Source organism: Xenopus laevis, chromosome 1S, assembly GCF_017654675.1.
Source record: "Xenopus laevis strain J_2021 chromosome 1S, Xenopus_laevis_v10.1, whole genome shotgun sequence".
Classification (NCBI taxonomy): Eukaryota; Metazoa; Chordata; class Amphibia; order Anura; family Pipidae; genus Xenopus; species Xenopus laevis.
The window spans coordinates 128010405-128030935 of NC_054372.1; the positions used below are offsets into that span (position 1 = coordinate 128010405).

A 20531-nucleotide genomic window follows, 5' to 3' on the forward strand; every position below is an offset into this window, starting at 1 on the left:
CAGTACCCTGCTACATGCCCTGGGGTGAAGCCAAAAAAAAATAACCAGCAGGCTGAAAGTTCAATTTGTAACAGCAGCATGACATTCCTAAAAGTCCTAAATATTTGTCCTAAACGACTTGTTTTCTTTGATCTAATCCTTTTCTGGACTGAGAGCCTGTCAATGCATCTAGGATACAGAACTCACTCAGAGCCTGCTGATGCTAAAAAACAAGGTATCTATATGGAATAAAGAGCAACCTGTTTTTATTGATGTTCTTCTTTATTTGTGGCTGTTTACGTGCCAGCCTGTAGAATGATTTGTAAAGATATTTATGTGTTTTGTCTCTAAATGGCTTTGCCAAAGTGAAACAAGTAGCCCAGGTTGACAAATTGACTAGTTGCCAAAGAAAAAAAATTCCTGTTCAGATCATTTGTTGGACATATATATATACTTATATGATACCTTTTATTAGGTGTTTGACTAACTTCTGTGTTATACACACTTCACTAGGAAATGTAAGCATCTGTAATATAATACACCCATGTCATTTTGTATTCATTTTACATTTTGTATAACTGTGCTCACATGATCACAATGCTGTGCATATGCAAATAAGCCAGTAAAGACTGCAAGAAGTATTAGAATACTTTCTGTATCTGCCACATTTCCTACATCTTGTCTTAATGGAACAGTTCAGTATAAAAATAAAAACTAGGTAAATAGATAGGCTGTGCAAAATACAAAAATGTTGCTAATATAGTCAGTTATACAAAAATGTAATGTATAAAGGCTGGAGTGACTGGATGTGTAACATAATAGCCAGAACACTACTTCCTGCTTTTCAGCTCTCTAACTCTTGAGTTAGTCAGCGACTTTAAGGGGGGCACATGGGACATAACTGTTCAGTGAGTTTGCAATTAATCCTTAGCATTCAGTTCAGGCGAACTATATTAGGGCGAACTATATTAGAAACATTTTTATTTTGCACAGCCTATTTACTCTGTTTTTTTTTTTATACTTAACAGTTCCTTTTAGCTAGCCATGAATGTACAGGTCCTTTGTATGATTTCCTCCCGGGACAATCCCAACAGATATCTTTGTTCAATGGGTTTCAGTCAATTTGTTGGTCAGATATGCTGGAACACTTTATCTGCCTATGCAACATATCTGCCAGCGTATGGTGCAGCAACAGAAAAGTATGTGTGAAAAGCAGCTGAAGCCCTTTCTCACTTGCTGCCATTATGATTGTTCAGGCTTCTGGCCCAAATGAACAGAACAATAGAAATGAGTCCATACCATGTATTTCAGGTCATACTGTAAGCAGTCTAAATCAGTAATCAGTTGGGATACTTTTGTGTATTGGACAGTACAATGCAGCTTCTAGATTAAAAAAATAAAGAATGAATATTGCTCCTAGATGCGATGCTAAGCATTGCTGCCTGGGGTATTCGGTTTGGTCTTAGCCAGTGTTTGTAAGGTGTTTATATGTTCTCCCTGTGCTAGTGTGGGTTTCATCCAGTTACTCTGGATTCCTCCCACCAGAGCAGAGAGGTTAAATACTGTAGCTCCTGATAAAATTACCCTACTATGTGAATATGACTTAGATTGTAATCACCACTAGGGCAGGGACTGAAGTATAATTTTATAAAAGTACTACAGAATATATTTCCTTAAAGAGGATAATAAGATAGATAAATATGAAACTATGAAGTTAGTTTCTGTAAGTACTTTACTTTAAAAATAGCTTGATTGATTAAAATACAGGCTAGATCTTGCATTCTAAGTACTTAACAATTGTTTACACAGTTACTACTTCATGTGAGGTTATTTGCAGAATAATATACTGCAGTATTGTGCATGATCAGCAGATACTGTTAGGTGAATCAAGCCCTTTTCCACATATGAATCACAAGTACAGTTGGGGATTTACTGAAGGTTTAAGACAGATCTGCAAACAGCAGTGTACTTAAGGTCTGCATTAAAGCACCACATAGGAAAGTGTGTCCCCACAGAGCATGATCCTGCTTGTTCATCTGTATATAATGTGCAAAATATGCTCAAACATGTCGACTTTCATTACTGAATTGTTATCTAGTCACTATATGACATAGCCTTTCAAACCCATTACCCATTTACCATATCAGAAAACCTTGATATTTGTGTGTTTATGGGAATGTAACATTTACACAAGGATTTTAACAAGCAAAGGGTTGAGCAGCCAGATTGAACAGAACATGACTAGCAGATGTTTCTGGATTAACTCAAATATAATCGTTTTTAGCCCCTGCTGGATGAGCAGATTGAGACAAACAGGGCAGTTCTGTTTATTTTTATGAATAAAACAAGGACTCTGTATTTGTATTTCAATATGGGGTAAAATATCATGCAATTAATAAGCAATGAACATTTCAGGGACACTGGTATTCCTGTGACTATTTCTATCCTGTCTTACATTAGAGCTATGAAGAACATGTCACCAAGGGCAGATCTGAGGGGGGCCTGGGGCGGAACAATATGGATTACAAATTTACCGGCTAATACATTTTCTTACATTATTTTACCGGTAAAATACCGGCCAGGTGGCAACCCTAGTCACTGCTCATAATGTTTCTGAATAAAAACCTCCATTTGACTCACATAAGGCAGCGACATGGGGATCTTTGTGCAAAAATATTCAAGCATTTCCCTGGGGAACAGATTCATTTACTTATTCTGTGGGGGTAGTTATGCGTTAGTTAAAGTGGTACTCCACCAAAAAAAAAAAAATAGTTTATTTTTTTGCATGGTGAAAATTCTTTTTACTCTAATCAACTTTCCAAAATATATTACACATTTTTAATGATTCTACAATTATCTGTAATTGTAGCAGAAAGCAGTATCCCTTTCTGATTTTGACTCTCAAGACAATGTAACAGGTCTCTTTTAAATCAGAGTGAATCTGTTGGCTGGCAATAAAGTTTCAGGAGCCTGGTGTACAGAAAATCTCATGCTTTCCGTGGCAAATACATTTACAAATTACAAAGCTATTGAAGTTTTTCATTATCTTATGTTGTATATTGTAATTGCATAGAATTATATTTTCTTTCTCTATAATAAAAAAAAAAAATGTTTTTGGGTTGAGGGCACCTTGAAGCGCAAATAGAAATCTGTTCTTCAAGGGGAAGTATACCCCTTGTTTAACATAAATTAACTGAACAGGACTTGTTTCTATTTTCAAAAATGTATGTTTTATCTTGTGAGCACACAAGAGTAACTGAAACTAGTTTTACTATCCAAAGTCCCAGAAGTCTGACAATTCATAACATCCTAGCAGATTTTTAGTCTGTAAATGGAGGGTATTTAGCCAGACTATTTGCTGGGTGTGTGAGGTGTTTTCATGGTTACCAAGGATGCAGAGAAAAAGAAATTGCTCCTGAAATGTCTTTTTAACAAAGCCTAACAACCATGAAATTTGAATTGTCCAAAAAAAAATTTAAAAAAATAAATAAATAAAAAGTCTTCAGTTTCCTCCAGGAACAACCAGAATCCAGAAAAATAAACTTGTGTAAAGTAGCATTGCATGGTGGAACCAAACCTATATTGTAGTAAATCAATAAAAAAAATATTTGAAATTGAAAATTTCATCTTCCTGTGATATCCCATCATTTAGGCAGATCAAAGAATGAAAGGATAGTGCAGTATCTGTTTGTTCCCACATTATCTGTCCTTTTATAGGTATTCTACAGCCTTGTGCAAAATGATTTGTGCTTCAGAAAGAGAGGGAATTTCTGGAGGGCAGCTGCTCCACAGTGCTTAATTGCCCAAAGTCAATATTCTTGCCTTGGGCCAGTTTGTATTCGTCATATGAATATCAAAGGGACAAACAGAAAGCTAGCCCTGCTATTCTGGATAGGGTTAAATGCACTCATATCCACAATGTAAACCACACTGCCGCAGCTTTCCCCAGGGGCAGTATATGCCCTTCTTTAACATCAATTGAAATATATATATACATTTTAAACTCGTGGCACATTAGGCTGTTCCTCTGTCGCAGTGTTAGGAGGATTAAATTTAACTCAATAGAAGGTGGCATAGGAGACTCTGAGCTTTCTCTCACTAGTGGAAATATACTGGATATAAAATGCTGTGTGACATTTCCATTGGCCCTTTATACATATTTAATATTTTCTCAGTTTTGCTTCTTGGAACTGTGAATGATTAGTGGTTTCCCTTTGGTTTACATAGTGTGCTACAACAATAAATTATAGTTGATGCAGTTAGAAAGATTCCTCCCAATACAGCAAGCAAAGCAATATTGATCTGTTTTGCACTTGCCAAACTGCAGGATAAGATGTACAGATTAAGAAAATATATGTATGATTGTGTTGCATTGAGTAAAAGCAATATGTTTCAATATAGAATATCCCCAGTAAGTGTAATTGTGAAGCCTGTTGAGATAAACCCTCAATTCTTAAAGATGTAACATTCCCTCCTTACACAAGCTACATGTGACAGAATGTAATTTGGCAACTGCTGTACAATAAGGAACTTCCACTGCAATCATGCCAATACTGCTTATTGGCATGTGATAAAGCCGCCTCAATTTCTTGGAATCCTGCACAACTCATGAAACTTATGGAGCATTATATCTATGTTTTCCCCCTGTAATGCAGTGTTAGAAACCATGTTCATGTTGTATAAACGTAATTATTTAAATTTTGTGCCCCCATACCAATACACAAGACGGCTAGAACTAAGCAACCACTGTAGATGCACCACAAATACACAAGAGCAACAATAACAATCTTTTGAAATTACGATTTCACTCTTGTGGTGCAGAAAGCGCCATAGTGCTCTCTGCACTAGCGGATGCAGCTCCCCTTGACTCAACTGGATGCCAGAGAGGATAGGCGTCAAGCAGGTTAGAGGAGACAGCAGAGACGCTGCTGCTTGTTGCCAACTTTGCCAAACAAGTAGATCTAGCCTAACATCCATATGAGGCAAATTTTCTTTTTTAATGAGCACAATCACCCTGTTTTTCCCCATAAGGCAGTGTTTTTTCTTTAAAATTCCAGCATCCTTGTGCCTGATGCAAATGAAAAGCTTCTGATGTAACTGCAGGTGATACAGCAAAATTAACACATTAACAAAACTGCGCTTAAGTCCACTTGGCATCATCTCCAGTATTCCGTGTGCACATTAGTGTCATAATTGCCCTATACCTATGCAATCATGCAACTGCATTGCATCTAATGACACAGGGTGCGAAGTGGAACTTCTGGACCAGGCTGTAGCCCCATGGTTCCCAGGGCCGGATTTACATAGTGGGCGCCCCTAGGCCCACTGCCATTCATCGCCCGTGTGCCCTCCCCTTTATTCGTGCAAATTTTTATCATCTGGACCGAAGCAATGGGGATTAGTGTACAGGAAATTTCAAAAATAATTGTATCACCAGCGCATCCCCCGTGTTTTTGAAACAATGTGGGTGTGGTTGGGCAGCATGCCACCCCCCTAAAATCCTGCCGCCCTAGGCCCGGGCCTAGGTGGCCTTTCCACAACCCGGGGCTGATGGTTCCACTGCATTAATAGGCTTAACAGTGTTGGATTTGCAACTACCGTATATACTCGCGTATAAGCCGAGTTTTTCAGCACCCAAAATGTGCTGAAAAACTCAAACTCGGCTTATACGCGGGTCATACCTCTGCTCTTCCCTCTGTCCTTCCCTCTGTCACCTCTGCCCCAGCCGGACTGCCTGTGACTGCCTGTGTCGCCGCCCGGAGCAGGTCCAGGAGCTCCGGGCGGCGCGTCCTTCCCTGCCGGCGTTCGCTTTCAAAATGGCGGCGCCCATGGCCGCCACGTGGGTAGCGGCGCCGGCCGCTACCCACGTGGCGGCCATGGGCGCCGCCATTTTGAAAGCGAACGCCGGCAGGGAAGGACGCGCCGCCCGGAGCTCCTGGACCTGCTCCGGGCGGCGACACAGGCAGTCACAGGCAGTCCGGCTGGGGCAGAGGTGACAGAGGGAAGGACAGAGGGAAGAGCAGAGGTGACAGAGGGAAGGACAGAGGGAAGAGCAGAGGTGACAGAGGGAAGGACAGAGGGAAGAGCAGCCAGGGTGGGGAGAGCGACAGATGGGGGGGGAAGTGGCAGAGGGAAGCAAACATGAAATAGGGGTGGCAGAGGGAAGCAAACATGAAATCCGGTCGGCGACACAGTCAGTCACAGACAGTAACAGGTACCTGCCCAGTGTCCCCCAATTGTTGCGGCTGGGTCACATTCACATTTTGAAATCTGACATGGGGCCCCTAGGCTTATACACGAGTCAATACATTTTTCCAGTTTTCTTAGGTAAATTAGGTACCTCGGCTTATACACGGGTCGGCTTATACACGAGTATATACGGTATATTGAAGTGCAAGTGTGCATTTCGACACAATTACCTTTTATGAATGGGTCTTAACTTGCAACTGTATGCAGGAAGAATCGTGGAAGCAAAACTGGTCAGTTCTACTACTTTAGCACCAAAGAAAATTTGACAAATCAAATTTTGTGAAAACACTAAGCTAATGAATATCATAACCAATGGTATGGTAAATGCACCATTTGCTAACAAAAAGGCCTGTCAAGCGGTCATGTGGCCTTCACTGTAATGCATGTGATGGCTCAACAACTATTCACAAAGGTTAATAGCAGCCAAGTCAGTGTAGAAGTAGGAGACACTCACCCAGTGAAGGTTAATAGCAGTCACAGACATATCTAGGGGCAAGGTGAATAACTGCAACTGCCCCGCAACACTGGGATATGAAGTACAGTATAGAAAAACATCACTCAGTCAGTTGATGTCCTTGGTGTAAATTCATTAACTAGTAAATAATGTTAATGAACTTGTGTAAAATCTACCTCCTGTATATGTGCAGTGCTAAAGGTTGTTTACAGTGGCTGGCCATCTTTCTGGGAGGAAAATAATATACCTTATATGATCTCATATACATACATTAAAAGTCCCACATTTATGAACCATATAGTCCCTATTTTAGTACCGCTACATTCTTCATTTTACCCACATTTATTTTCACCCACACAAAATCTCATGTGAAGGTAACAGCTAATGAAAGATTCATAAGGGAATTTAAATGATTAAAAAAAGGAAAGTGGGGGTTCCCCCCCCCCTATCATTGTGAGACCTAACCTACAGGATTTTCCACAGAAAATTTCTGTGAGAGGCAAAATACTGCAGATTCATGACACGGCTGGCAAAAAGTTTCAGTTCAGGGTAGTTGCATGAGTATCATAACAGATAATTGGATAAACATGACATACATATGATTGCCTGTTATTTTATTCAGAACATCACATGCCTGTCACTGTTTTCCATTCCAGATCAAATAAAAAACATTATTTATTTTGAGAGATTACAGTTTCACTACAGTGTGAGCACAATCGGGGCTTATTTCTGTCCAGTGCGATACTGGACTTCTGACCATCATCCCACCTTTGGTAACCAGTACATACATGGTAGTAGAGATTGCTAACTGCGCCAATCACAAAAGAAGTGCCATCTCTCCCATTTACTGTAGTTGAAGTGTGCTTCAAAAGCGGATTAGGCTCCTTGCAGCCCCAGGTGCAAGCCGTACCCCCTGCAAGGGCAAAATATGCATATATCAAATAAAGCAGCAGCACTCCAGTTATAGCTGAAAAAGTGAAAAACTTTACTCAAATGCCATACTCAACGTTTCGGGCTATGCAGGCCCTTTGTCAAGCCTTGACAAAGGGCCTGCGTAGCCCGAAACGTTGCCTATGGCATTTGAGTAAAGTTTTTCACTTTTTCAACGATACCAGAGTGCTGCTGCTTTATCTCTCCCTCTTAGCTCCACTGTGTGATTTAGCCACAAATACAGCTCAACCCGCAGATCCGGGTTTGTTACTGAAATGCCCCGACTTTCTCTTTGATCTCCTGCACTGAACAGCCAGAAAAAGATACAAAGTTTCTAACTTACTTGGCTTTTGGTAGAGAGCCCAGAACACTCCCCAGGTGCACATAGATACTTTTCTAAAAATGTAAGATAAGCAAAGAAGCAATTGTAACAATTTAAGATAAGCAAGTCTCTTGGGGAAACTGTGACTTGCAGCTTAAAGGGTAATTCACCTTCATTTGCAAAACTGTAATAACACATAAAAACCACAGAAATGAGTTCAAACTTTCATAGCCTGCTAAATTTTGGAAAAATTAACATGGGGATGTGGCCACAAAAATGGGGTGGTCAAAAAAATCTCACACGCTATGTGCACCAAATCTTTTTGTTCCTCTTTCTATTTCCAAAATGTTGGGAGATATGTATATATATATATACCTTATATATGGGTTGAGTGCAGAGGACTCTTGCGGGGGTGCAATGAGGGTGTGACCACAAAATACATATAGTCAAATATTGTCAAAAATTGTGGTCACACCCTCATTGCACCCCCGCCTAATGGTTTTAAAAAATAGTGGTGAGCACAACTTTCCCTTGTTTGTTATAGTTTATACAGGAGCAGTGACCAGCTCCATGTTGTAGCTCCCACCCTTCCCAGCTATAGTCAGGTGATCCCACTGGTGTCTAATAAAAGGGCAGCCAAGTATGGAGGTTTACTTTGAAAGCAGCAAGTTAAGTTGCAGGTAAAACCAAGTCCCTTTGTAAAATGTATAATGAAGCAACAGAATTCTTAATGAATCAGATAAAATTGAGCATAGGACTGGCCAGATATGGGATGACTTTGACGTAGTTGGCCAGCTTAAATATATTGCAATATATGGACAAACAATCCCTGTTTTGTTTAAAGGGTAAGGCATTTTTTAGTAGCAGTATGCACAAAATGTCGCTGTCTTAAATATATTGATAATGGGTTGAGTGCAGAGGACTCTTGTATTTGACTATATATATATATATATATATATACATATACACACACACATATATATATATATATATATATATACATATACACACACACATATATATATATATATATATATATATATATATATATATATATATATATACATATACACACACACACACACACACACACAGGTATGGGACCTGTTATCCAGAATGCTCGGGATCTGGGGGTTTCCGGATAACAGATTTGGGTAATTTGGGTCTTCATGTCTTATGTCTACTAGAAATTCATTTAAACATTAAATAAACCCAAATAGGCTGGTTTTGCTTCCAATAAGGATTAATTATATCTTAGTTGGGATCAAGTATAAGCTACGGTTTTATTATTACAGAGAAAAAGGAAATAATTTTTAAAAATTTGGATTATTTGGATAACATGCGCAGAGTCTATGGGAGACGTAATTTGGAGCTTTCTGGATATCGGGTTTCCGGATAAGGGATCCTACACCTGTATGTATATATACACACACACACACACACACACACACACACACACACACACACACACAAAAGCATCTGTGGGCTGCCCCCCTAAAGTTGCCCCCCCCCAGTCCCCACTAAACCCAATGACAAGGAATAGCTAGGCATCTAAGAAACAGGTAGCGATATGGTGCCTAGGGCACATATGTATTACACAAAAGTTACACCCCTGCTTCTTTGTTTTTTAGAACAGTCATTTTACAACATAACTATAGTTTACCCCACCACACATGCCAAACACAAGTACTCATTTCTACGAGAACTCCTGGATAGCTAATAAGGAAAATATATATGATTATTATATATTTTATATCATGCAATGAATCAATCCACAATAAATCTTTATGCATGTAGCATGATTTCTTTAACAAACAATAAACAATAGCAATATGTAAGGCCTGTCACAGCAATGCACTGAGTCAGTTGCTGCCCCCTGGCACAGTGCTTCCCATTCAGCTTTACTGCAGCTAACAGCACTGTCATCTTAAAGGAATATACAGAATAATACGAGAATAAATATGAGAAAAGAGATGTGCCATCAACAGTTCAGTGGGGGCTTATATTTAACCTCAGTACATTTGCAGATATCTGAATAATCAAGTCAATCTACCAATTGTAAACCCACATCCCTATAGAAAATTAGAGAAGAGTGCAAGCATATTGTCTCATACTGGATCCACTTCGAAACATGTACAGGTATGGGACCTGTTATCCAGAATGCGGGACCTGGGGTTTTCCGGATAACGGGTGTTTCCTTAATTTGGATCTTTATACCATAAGTCTACTAGAAAATCATGTAAACACAAAATAAACCAATAGGCTGGTTAATAAGGATTAATTATTTCTTAGTTTGGGCCAAGTAAAAGGTACTGTTTTAATATTACAAAGAAAAAGGAAATCATTTTTAAAAATTTGAATTTGAATTATTTGGATAAAATGGAGTCTATGGGAGACGGCCTTTCCGTAATGTGGAGCTTTCTGGATAATGGGTTTCCAGATAACGTATCCCATACCTGTATTTGATTTGAAAAAAATATATGCATGTATATCATGACTTGGAACCTTTGCAAATACACTGCTCTATGCATAAATAAAGCAAAACTAGAACTATAGCAGTGCTAACGGCACCCCTCCTTGGATCAACATAATGTATCATGTGATACAGGCTTGGCACTGCATGACTAATTATTAACCAACTTCAGGTTAGCCAGCAGAAAACATACACTCCAAGTCCCAACCAGCTAAGACTTGAGCTAATGCTGAGGTGAACCGGAGACCATTCAGTGTCATGTGGTAATGACTAAGCTTTTTGCTTAGACATGTCATATTTATAAAGCAGCAGTTAGCAGAATACATTAACATGATGCCAGTGAAAGGGGTCATATCATGTCAGGAATAATGATTGCTTTTGTACTATTTTAAAGGGAAAATACAGCATTTTAAAAAATGTCTCCCATCATGTATCTAGTCGTAACATACCTACAAACTGCCTTTTAGTTGGTATTCCACCAGATAATGCAGGGTCAAATATTACAAATTTACTGGCAACTATACTCCCACTTATCAATCTTGAATAAAAAGGGATAGTCAAAATTTAGCCATAAATTAGGCCTTTATTGGAGCTTTCCATAAATTCTGTCTGGTCCATGTTTGAGTGGGTGTCCTTTGCCAATAGCACAGTAGGATAAAAGTACCCATTCACTGCTGTACCTTCACCCAGGAGAAGATAAATGGCATTTTATTGCAAACTGTTCTGGTGTGTGTTCTCTTCGCACATGTATTATAGTTGTTATGATTGACATAAAGCCTTCATGTAGATATTACCGAGAAAGTGACAAAAAAAGGTCAGAAATGGCACACAATTGTTAATTAATTATATTTATAAAGTTTCCATGAGATGAAACTTGTATTACATGTCTTTGTTCATGGTGCAGGTAGGAGACCGGTTATCTATTTTGCTTACAACCTGAAGCTGTCTGCATAAGGGATCTTTCTGTAATTTGAATCTCCATACCTTAATTGGGTGGTTCACCTTTCAGTTTGTTATAGAATGGCTAACTCTAAGCAACTTTTTAATTGGTCTTCATTTTCCCTTTTTTTATAACTTTTAGGGCTATTCCACACGGGGAGATAGCCACGCGTTTGCGGTCGCGGCGACAAAGCGCCGCGCCAGTCGCCGCGACCGGCGCAGGCGACAGTTTTGTATGGGCGCCTATGTAAAAACGCCTGTGCTAACCACACGAGGCGATGCGCTTTTCAACAGTCGCCTGAAAAAGCCTGGCGAGGCATTTTCAGGCGACTGTTGAAAAGCGCATCGCCTCGTGTGGTTAGCACAGGCGTTTTTACATAGGCGCCCATACAAAACTGTCGCCTGCGCCGGTCGCGGCGACTGGCGCGGCGCTTTGTCGCCGCGACCGCAAACGCGTGGCTATCTCCCCGTGTGGACTAGCCCTTAAAATCATTTGACTTCTTCTGACTCTTTCCAGTTATCAAATGGGGGTCACTGACCACTTCAAAAAACAATTGCTCTGTATGGCTACATATTTGCTACTTTTTTATTAAGGTGGCCATACACAGAGAGATTGGCTCGTTTGGCGTGGGTGGAATATGGGCGGTCGGATCATTGGGCCGCTTCAACGAACAGATGCAGTCCGCCTGGGTCGGCGGGGCACCGGGAAAAAATCCCGGTATGCCCCACGCTTTTTGGGTCAGGTATTAAACGGGGAAGCCCGTGGGAGGGCATCTTACTTGGGCCAATAAGCTGCTGACTCGATCTGTCGGCCCGTTTATGGCCACCATTACTCATTATTTTATACAGGCCCTCTCCTATTCATATGCCAATCTCATATACAAATCAATGCATGATTGCTAGGGTAATTTGGAAAAAAAAGCTAAATAATTAAAAAATAAATTCAGTAAATAATTCTCAGCCTGCCAAGATTTAAGCAACTCAGTGGGATTAGAGTTGCCACCTTTTCTGGGGCCGGAAAACAGGCAGGGTGGCGGGCAGATGGTGTTGGAGGCGGGGCACATGACGATCAGCTGATCGCCAGTCATTATTTTCAATGTCCTGTCCAGATTTCCTAATTTGAAAATGGAAAAAAAATGGACAGGAAGGTTTCATTCATACAGTCCTTCCAAATACTGGGCTGTCCGTGTGAAATCTGGACAGGTGGCAACCCCAAGTAGGATTTTCAAACCTGCTGGATATCTGGCTGATTTTTAAATATTGGGAAGGCCCCCACATAGACCAACAAGGTGTCAAGGATAGGCGATGTGTCCACTTTGAAGTGATGACAGGATTTATGGATTTCTCACTCACCTTTCAAACCAGCAACTGGAACATAAGAGCACACCTTTCTGGGAATCTATTAGCAACTGCCCATTGTTATATTGAAGCTATCTCCACAGGCAGGCAGGTGAACAATAACAAATATTTCACTTTACCATGGCCACATGCTCCTTTAAAACAAATCTCACTGTTGCATGTAAAACTTTTACAACTCATGCTGCTCCTAATTGAGCACCATTCATGCCCAGACTGCTCCCAGAAAGCTGTGGAATTCAACTATAGCATTTCAAATATGACCAACAGGAGATGCACTGTTATAGTATGAAGGTGTTGTCAGAGAGCAGAGGCTCCTTCATATTCACATAAACAGAATATAGTCACTAAGTAATGCTGGCACACGGGGATTGTGAAGCAAACCAGTAAACTAGTAAACTGTCCCACGTGTCAGTCAATTGGTTCACATGACATCTTGCAGGAAACATGGATAACCAGATTAGACAGCCACAATTTGCCTTTGGGTTGAGCAACTGCCAAAAGAGAAATACAGGCCCTTCATACTCCAGGTTAAAGGAGAACAAACCCCTAAATATGAATAAGGCTAAAAATGGCATATATTATATACTGAACCAGCCGAAAAGTTCAGCATCTCTATAGTGTTAATGATCCAGACCTTCAGTCGTCACAGGCATTTTCCATCTTGGATTGTGTTAGAAGTGTCTGTGACACGCACATGCTCAGTGTGCTTTGAGCAGCTGGTAAGAAGCAAAGCAGAAAATGAGGTTAGTCTGTCATAGAAGCAGATGCCTCAGGACTGATTATTACATTCTGATGATAACTGGTTGGTTTCTGAGCTGACATGTACCATTAATCTGATTTACTAATCAGCGTTATATTGTGACATTATATATATATATATATATATATATATATATATATATATATATATATATCATATTGTGAGTCGGTCCCTGAGCATGTACAGAGAATCAGCAAAAAGAAAAAAAAGATAGGGAGCTTTTGGGGCATCTTTGAAGGCACATATCTTTACCACAGCCCTGCTCTAAGGCTGTGGTTGCCTTTGGCTGGTATAGAAGCCCAAAATATAACATACAACATTTCTGCCCTACTTTGGTTAAAGAGGTTGTTCACCTTTGAGTTAACTTTTAGTATGATGTAGAGATATAGCATATTATTATGATGTAGAGATATATCATATTTTAAAAAACTATAAAAAATAAATAATAAAGACCGAGTGAAAAGTTGCTTAGAACTGGCCATTCTATAACATACTAAAAGTTAACTTAAAAGTGAACCACCCCTTTAAGCATTAGTTCTCCTTTAAGCAATGACAAGCATCTATAAGGGATCAACCAGCCATATTTTCACTTACAAGCAACCAATTTAAATCACAGTTCACTGTATTTTGATGAAGCCTCACTCACAGACTAGTTAGTCACCATTGTAGCACACCCAATCACTCTGTATGTGGTTAGATTGCCTGTAGCCATAGAAGACTATGCATGGCACCTGGTTCTTGTGTATAAGAGCAGATTTATACAGGAATATATAAAGTTACCGTAAGTTGTGACTATTGTATCATGTGTGAGTCAGTGCAGTCAACAGACTGATGAGTAAAATACATGTACGCAGGAACATTTTCTACAGTCAGGGCGTTATGTCTTAGCATGTATTTTCTGATAAATATTAACACTATCTATGACAGTAATGATAGGGTAAACACTTGCATACTATAACCAGGAAGCTGCAACAGGAAAACCAAATCTACTCCACGTTTGGTCGGTTATGTTTTATAAGTTATATATAGACCAATCTTCTCTCTATGGATTTCTTACAATCACCACTCCCTTAGAGGTATTCTGAAAGACCTTTAAATGTTTATAGCACTTCAGTATCCTCCTTTCTCCAAGCTTTCTTCTTCGTCTCTTTTCAGGGTCTCATTTCTCTGTGATCTATTCAGTTACCCATTGCTAGAAGAAATGTCAAAAAGAGGACCAAGAAGAGAGTCGGGAGGGGATATCAAATGGCAATATTCCAAGAATAAAAGAGACTAAAGAAAACAGAGTAGTTAAGAAAGTAAGGGGAAGGAAGGCGGGAACACTCAAATAATGGGAACATAATTATTTATCCCCATATGTCTATACAAGTGGTCCCCAACCAGTGGCTCACAAAACTGCAAAAATTTTGCCAAATGCATTGGAGTCTATGGGCGACAACATTTTTTCTGACGCGCAGAAAATATTTTACCCATTGGAGACTATGGGCATCTTTTTCATGGCAGAATTTTTTCGCTCATTACTATTTTTTTAACAAAAGCAGATGAAATTCAGTTAGTATTTCAGTTGTGCTTTCAGTTCCCTTTTGAACTGTCCCCTTTTCATGACTCCTTAACCTTGTGTATTCCCTTGATGTATAATTCAAACAAATAGAAGCAGTAAGGGGGACGAAGGGGTACGCCCCCGAAACGTTGTTTCCTGTTTGGCATTGACAATAAACACGGGTTATGAACCCTTAAGCATCCGTGTGCTGGAGTTTCATCTTATTGTTCCCTTGATGTATCTCAGCCCCCAATCTTTTCTTATACTATACTTTGTAATATAAGATCCAAGGTTCAGAAAACCACAAAGCAGTTTAAAAAGCTCTTCTATAGAACTGAACAAAAGATGTGCTTGACATGTCTGGATTAAAGTCATGAAATATGAACACACGCATTTAAAACTGTTTTTACGACCAAACAAAAGGGAAGAGGTTTTATGTGAAGAACATACATACATACATATACATATATATATATATATATATATATATATATATATATATATATATATATATATATATATATATATATATATTTACACACACACACACACACATACAGAAAGCCAACTTTAAGATGCATTCCATCCTAATCATCATCTTTCATTACTGGATAAGTAGGGTTTTACCAGTAGCGACATAAACTGCTGGCCAGCAAGTCTATAAAGCTTTACGTATTTTTCAAAGACAAAAGTCTGATTAACATCAAGGATAGAAGCAAAGATTAAAGATAAACTGTAAAAGGCATTTACGGTACCACGAATAGAATTGCGTACACAAGCACAATGGCAGTTACTGTAGATTTATATAGTTCAGTAAATAAAAGAGCAAGAGGCAAGAGAGCAGGATAATTTAATTCATTCTTGTATTGCAGCAAAGTCTTTTTCTACTTCACACCGGAAGATGTTTACTTGTTTCATGTTTGCATCTAACCTCTGCCCATGGTTCTACTTATTTTCCCCACTGCCTGACAACAACCCCAAATTATGCGATTTCATTTCTGGCAGTACATTTGCTAAAGGGCATACAGCTGGTGGACAAATAAAGGCAAAAGGTACATAGTTTTGTCTAATACTTTCCAACTTCCTCTGCTGGCATACTGCCTACCATGGTGCTCACACTATCCACAAAGTTAAGGTGGCCATACACTATAAGATCCGCTCGTTTGGCAAGGTTGCCAAACGAGCGGATCTTAACCCGATATGCCCACTAACGGCTGGGCAATTTCTGAATGAATCCGAACGTTCGGATTACAATAATTCGAATGGGCTCCGACGGGTCTCAGGTCGCTTAAACTAGCAGATGCGGTCCTGGATCGTACGAAAAATCAAACTTGACCGATCGATATCTCCCGTCGGGAGTCCCCACACATGGGTATATAAGCTGCCGAATCGGTCTAAAGGACCTTTAGTCAAAATACTAAAACAGGATTCTGTATTACTTTTATATATACAGTTGTGTTCTGAATGATAACAGTCCAACATCACTAACCTGATCAAAAAGGAGGCATGGTTGTTTGCCATTACCACAGGTTTGCAGATTGCATCTAATTGAAATGATAAAATTGAAATGATAATGATACACAATACAAGTCTATGCATTCTTACTCAAGATACTTGTGATCACTTAGAAGAAGGGGCAGGGACCTCCTTCCTATGGTCTCCCTTACCGCCTGGCACTTAAGCTCTGTGTACTTATACATATTTATTGTACTTATTATGTGACATGTAATGGAACACCAAGAAAAGAAAAAGTCTTTGGCAGTCTTAGGCAAGATAGAACCCCAATGAGGACATCTTCAGTTGGGGTTGCCAAGCAATCTTGCGTTTATAAATATGCTAGGTATCCAAAATATAAATTTGCAAGATTACAGCATTTTCCAGCATAAACATTTCAACTGTAAAAACCTGTACCATTCACTTGCACAGACCAGTGGAAACTTCAACTAACATCTCAAGTTTCCAGTAATGTGTTTAAAATATCTACTTAACCAAACTGGAAAGTTGAGATCCTAAGATTGTTTTAGCCATTCGTGCCCTCCTCTTCCAAATGAACAGCATACATCTCTTTTCCACAAATACACCAATAAAACATGAAAGCTGTTTTTTCCTCCAGTGCTACCTGTATATTCAATGAAAAACTGGGCCACAAGCACAGCAAATCTGACAGCTATTGGACTGTCAGTCCCATTTAGAGGCTCTTAAAAGTGTCAAAGTCTTTTATGCAGGATATTGGACCCATATCTGTAAAACCATACCTCCTAGCTGTCCCATTTTTTGCAAGACAGTCCGGATTTTGACAACTCAACCCGCAGTCCTGGATTGTTACTGAAATATCCCAACTTTCTCTTTGATCTCCTGCACTGAACAGGCAGAAAAAGATACAAAGTTTCTGAAAATTAATTGGCTTTAGGAAGAGAGTTCAGAATACGCAGGTGCACTTCGATACGTTTGTAACAATTTAAGATAAGCAAAGAAACAATTGTAACTATTTAAGATAAGCAAGTCTCTTGGGGAAACTGTGACTTACAGCTTAAACGGCAATTCACCCTCATTAGCAAAACTGTAATAACATTAAAAAACACAGAAATGTGTTCAAACTTTCATAACCTGCCACATTTTGTAAAATTAACATGGTAATTAGGGGGTGTGGCCACAAAAATGGGCATTGTCAAAAATGTTCACAGCACTCTAAAACTAAAACTATGAGTTGACAACAAAATAATATTTTTTTAAATTATTCATGACATTGATATAATAATATATAAAAGTGAATCCTGATTAAAGCAGATTTATAAATAAAAGAGAAGACTGTATATAAGCCAGGGTGCAACTATTAAAAGGGGAACTATCGCAAAAATGAAAATGTAATATATGCTTCATCTCACTAAAATAAGACAACATTTTTAAAATATAATTAATTAGAAATGTTGACCCTTTTCTACTCTCAGCATTTGTTTCTCTTCATGCAGGAGTTGGGAGTCTGATTTTGAATGACAGTAAAGTCTAATACAGCCTTTGGGGGGGGGGGGCTTGTTTTCCCTAGATGTATTAGAGCTCACTCTTTTTTTTAAAAAAAAAAAACAGGAATCTCGTGAAAGGGAGCCCCCTAAAAGGTATATTGTATCGAACTGTCAGCGAAAATCTGATACCCAACTCCTGTATGAAGTATGATGAAGCTTGTCATAAATTTCCATGTTTGTTATAGTTCCCCTTTAAAAGCACTCATTGCTGCATAGAGATCTAGAATCATTAAGCACAACATGATCCTATTTCCAATTCCATTTTCCAAGTTGCAATTATTAAACTCAGAGAGTTTGGAAAATCTCAATGTGCTAAACAGGAATATAATTACATATTTAATCATGTTTGCACTGGCACAAAGTCATCCTTCCACAGCTGCTTCCTTCTGCAGCCATTATCTAATAAAACCCTCCCTCTAGCAAGTTCCATTGATTGTTCCCTTTACTGTTTTACCAGGCATAACTGTTCTGGTTTGGAAAAAAAAAAGGTTGCAACCATTTGATCCTGAGAAACAGTGACAATGCAGCTTACTTTTTGTGGAAGAGATGTATGAATATCACAAATTAAAAAAGGTTAGTTTGAATAAAATTTACAAATCTCCAACGCTGCATAGCAATATATAGTAAATAAAGTACCCCCTATTGTAAAATATAAGGATATTATAAGTCACACAGGAGTTCCATGACCATACTTTTATACAGGTCATGGAACTGCAAAACTACTTCTCATATTTTCCAACAAGGGGTACTTTATTTATTATAAAACACAATTTTATGTGAGTCATTTGACAAAAAATGATATAACTAAGCTCTGTTCCTAACTGATAACATCACTAAGAACCATTTATAAGGATATCATTAACAGGATATTCATGGCTTTTGTGTAATATTATATATATATATATATATATATATATATATATATATATATATATATATATATATATATATATATATATATATATATATATATATACACATACATATATACACATTCAGTCAAAAAAGACCGCACACCAAGGACTTTCTGAGTGAAAAAAATTATGATTTATTTCAACGTTTTGACGCTACTACTTAGGCCGTCATCTTAGGCCGCTACTACTTAGGCCGTCATCAGGAACTGATGCCTTTGACATTTAGATGCAAGCACTCATGTCAAGTCTGCAGTATGCATGGGTGCAGTATTAGTAAAACATAGTTGTAGGAACAAACGAGAGATTGCACACACAGGACTTATGGGACGTTTTTACGTTTTGGCTGGACACCCAGCCTTTTTCAAATTTTGGAAACGGGATAAACAACCCTGGGTATGTACGGGGCAAAGTCATTAGTTGTCTGAAGACTTAAGGACCTGTGCTTCTGACAGATAATCTAACGGGCAATATGATCAATGCATTTAGCTATCTATGTATATGGGTATTATGGATATGCGATAGGTCAGATTTCCAGGAAGTGGACCCATGCGATATAGAAAGCAAAAAAAAAGGATTAAATACACATTTATTGCAATATAAGCATATTGCACTTCATATATGGTATGAAGGCAAACTTTGTTTTAATTTCAACTCTGCTAAGACTTACTCATTATAAATGTAATATGTATTAGCCAGCATTCTAATGTAAATTGTTGTCTAGACTGAGCTTAATAGGACTCTCAGGGGAAGCCAAATTATTCTCCTAAGAGAAAGGTTAGAGACACTGGAAATGAGGTCATTACTATTTTATCATCTCAAAATGCAAGCCTTAACTTGATCACGCAAGGATATAAGTCAGAGCTCTGGGGCTCTGCTTCTGACACTCCTGACACTACTAGGGCAGCAGGGAAAACAGAATCTAATGGGCTATTGCACCAGCCCCCAAAAAATGTTGAAATAACAAAGTGTATTAAATTGTATTAAAAATCCAATCAATTTCCTGCCTAACTTCTACAGTTTAGTCTGCGAGTGTACTTATTTGTTGTATGTATGATTGATGTTTGTGTTTAAAATAAGGAATAAAACTTACCTTTAAAAAAAAAAAAAATCCAATCAATAGAAGCAGACTTCTTAATTGGGAAAAGAACATTTGCACCATAAGACATTAATAGGACATTTAGGGGGTTATTTACTAAACTCTGAATTTATATATTTATATATACCGGTATTTAATATTTTATTTAAAAAAAAAAACACACACACAACCAAACTCCTATGCTGATTTGACCTTATTTATCAATAAAAAAAAACATTAATTAATTGGTTGGGGGAAAAAACCCGATAAACTTGAGGGAAAACCCAGATTTTTTCTGATATTCAGGGTAAACTCATAGCAAACCACAATATCTTCAAATTGAGATTGGTGCCTCTCCCATTGACTTATACAGGACCTTGACAGGTCTGATCTGGCGGATTTTCGGATTCTGGCTTTAAGCAGCATCTCGTAGTCCTGTGCTGGTCCATTTTTTGGAACCCGTACCCGACCCGTACCCGCATTCTTACCTGCTTGGACCCGCTACCCAACCCGACCC

The 20531-nt window shown here is 38.7% G+C and overlaps 1 protein-coding gene across 1 annotated transcript in view; it reads right to left on the reverse strand.

The window, feature by feature from the left end:
• The window catches only part of sema4d.S (semaphorin 4D S homeolog), a 74018-nt gene that overhangs the window by 39743 nt on the left and 13744 nt on the right, over positions 1–20531 (reverse strand). The window lies entirely within an intron of this gene.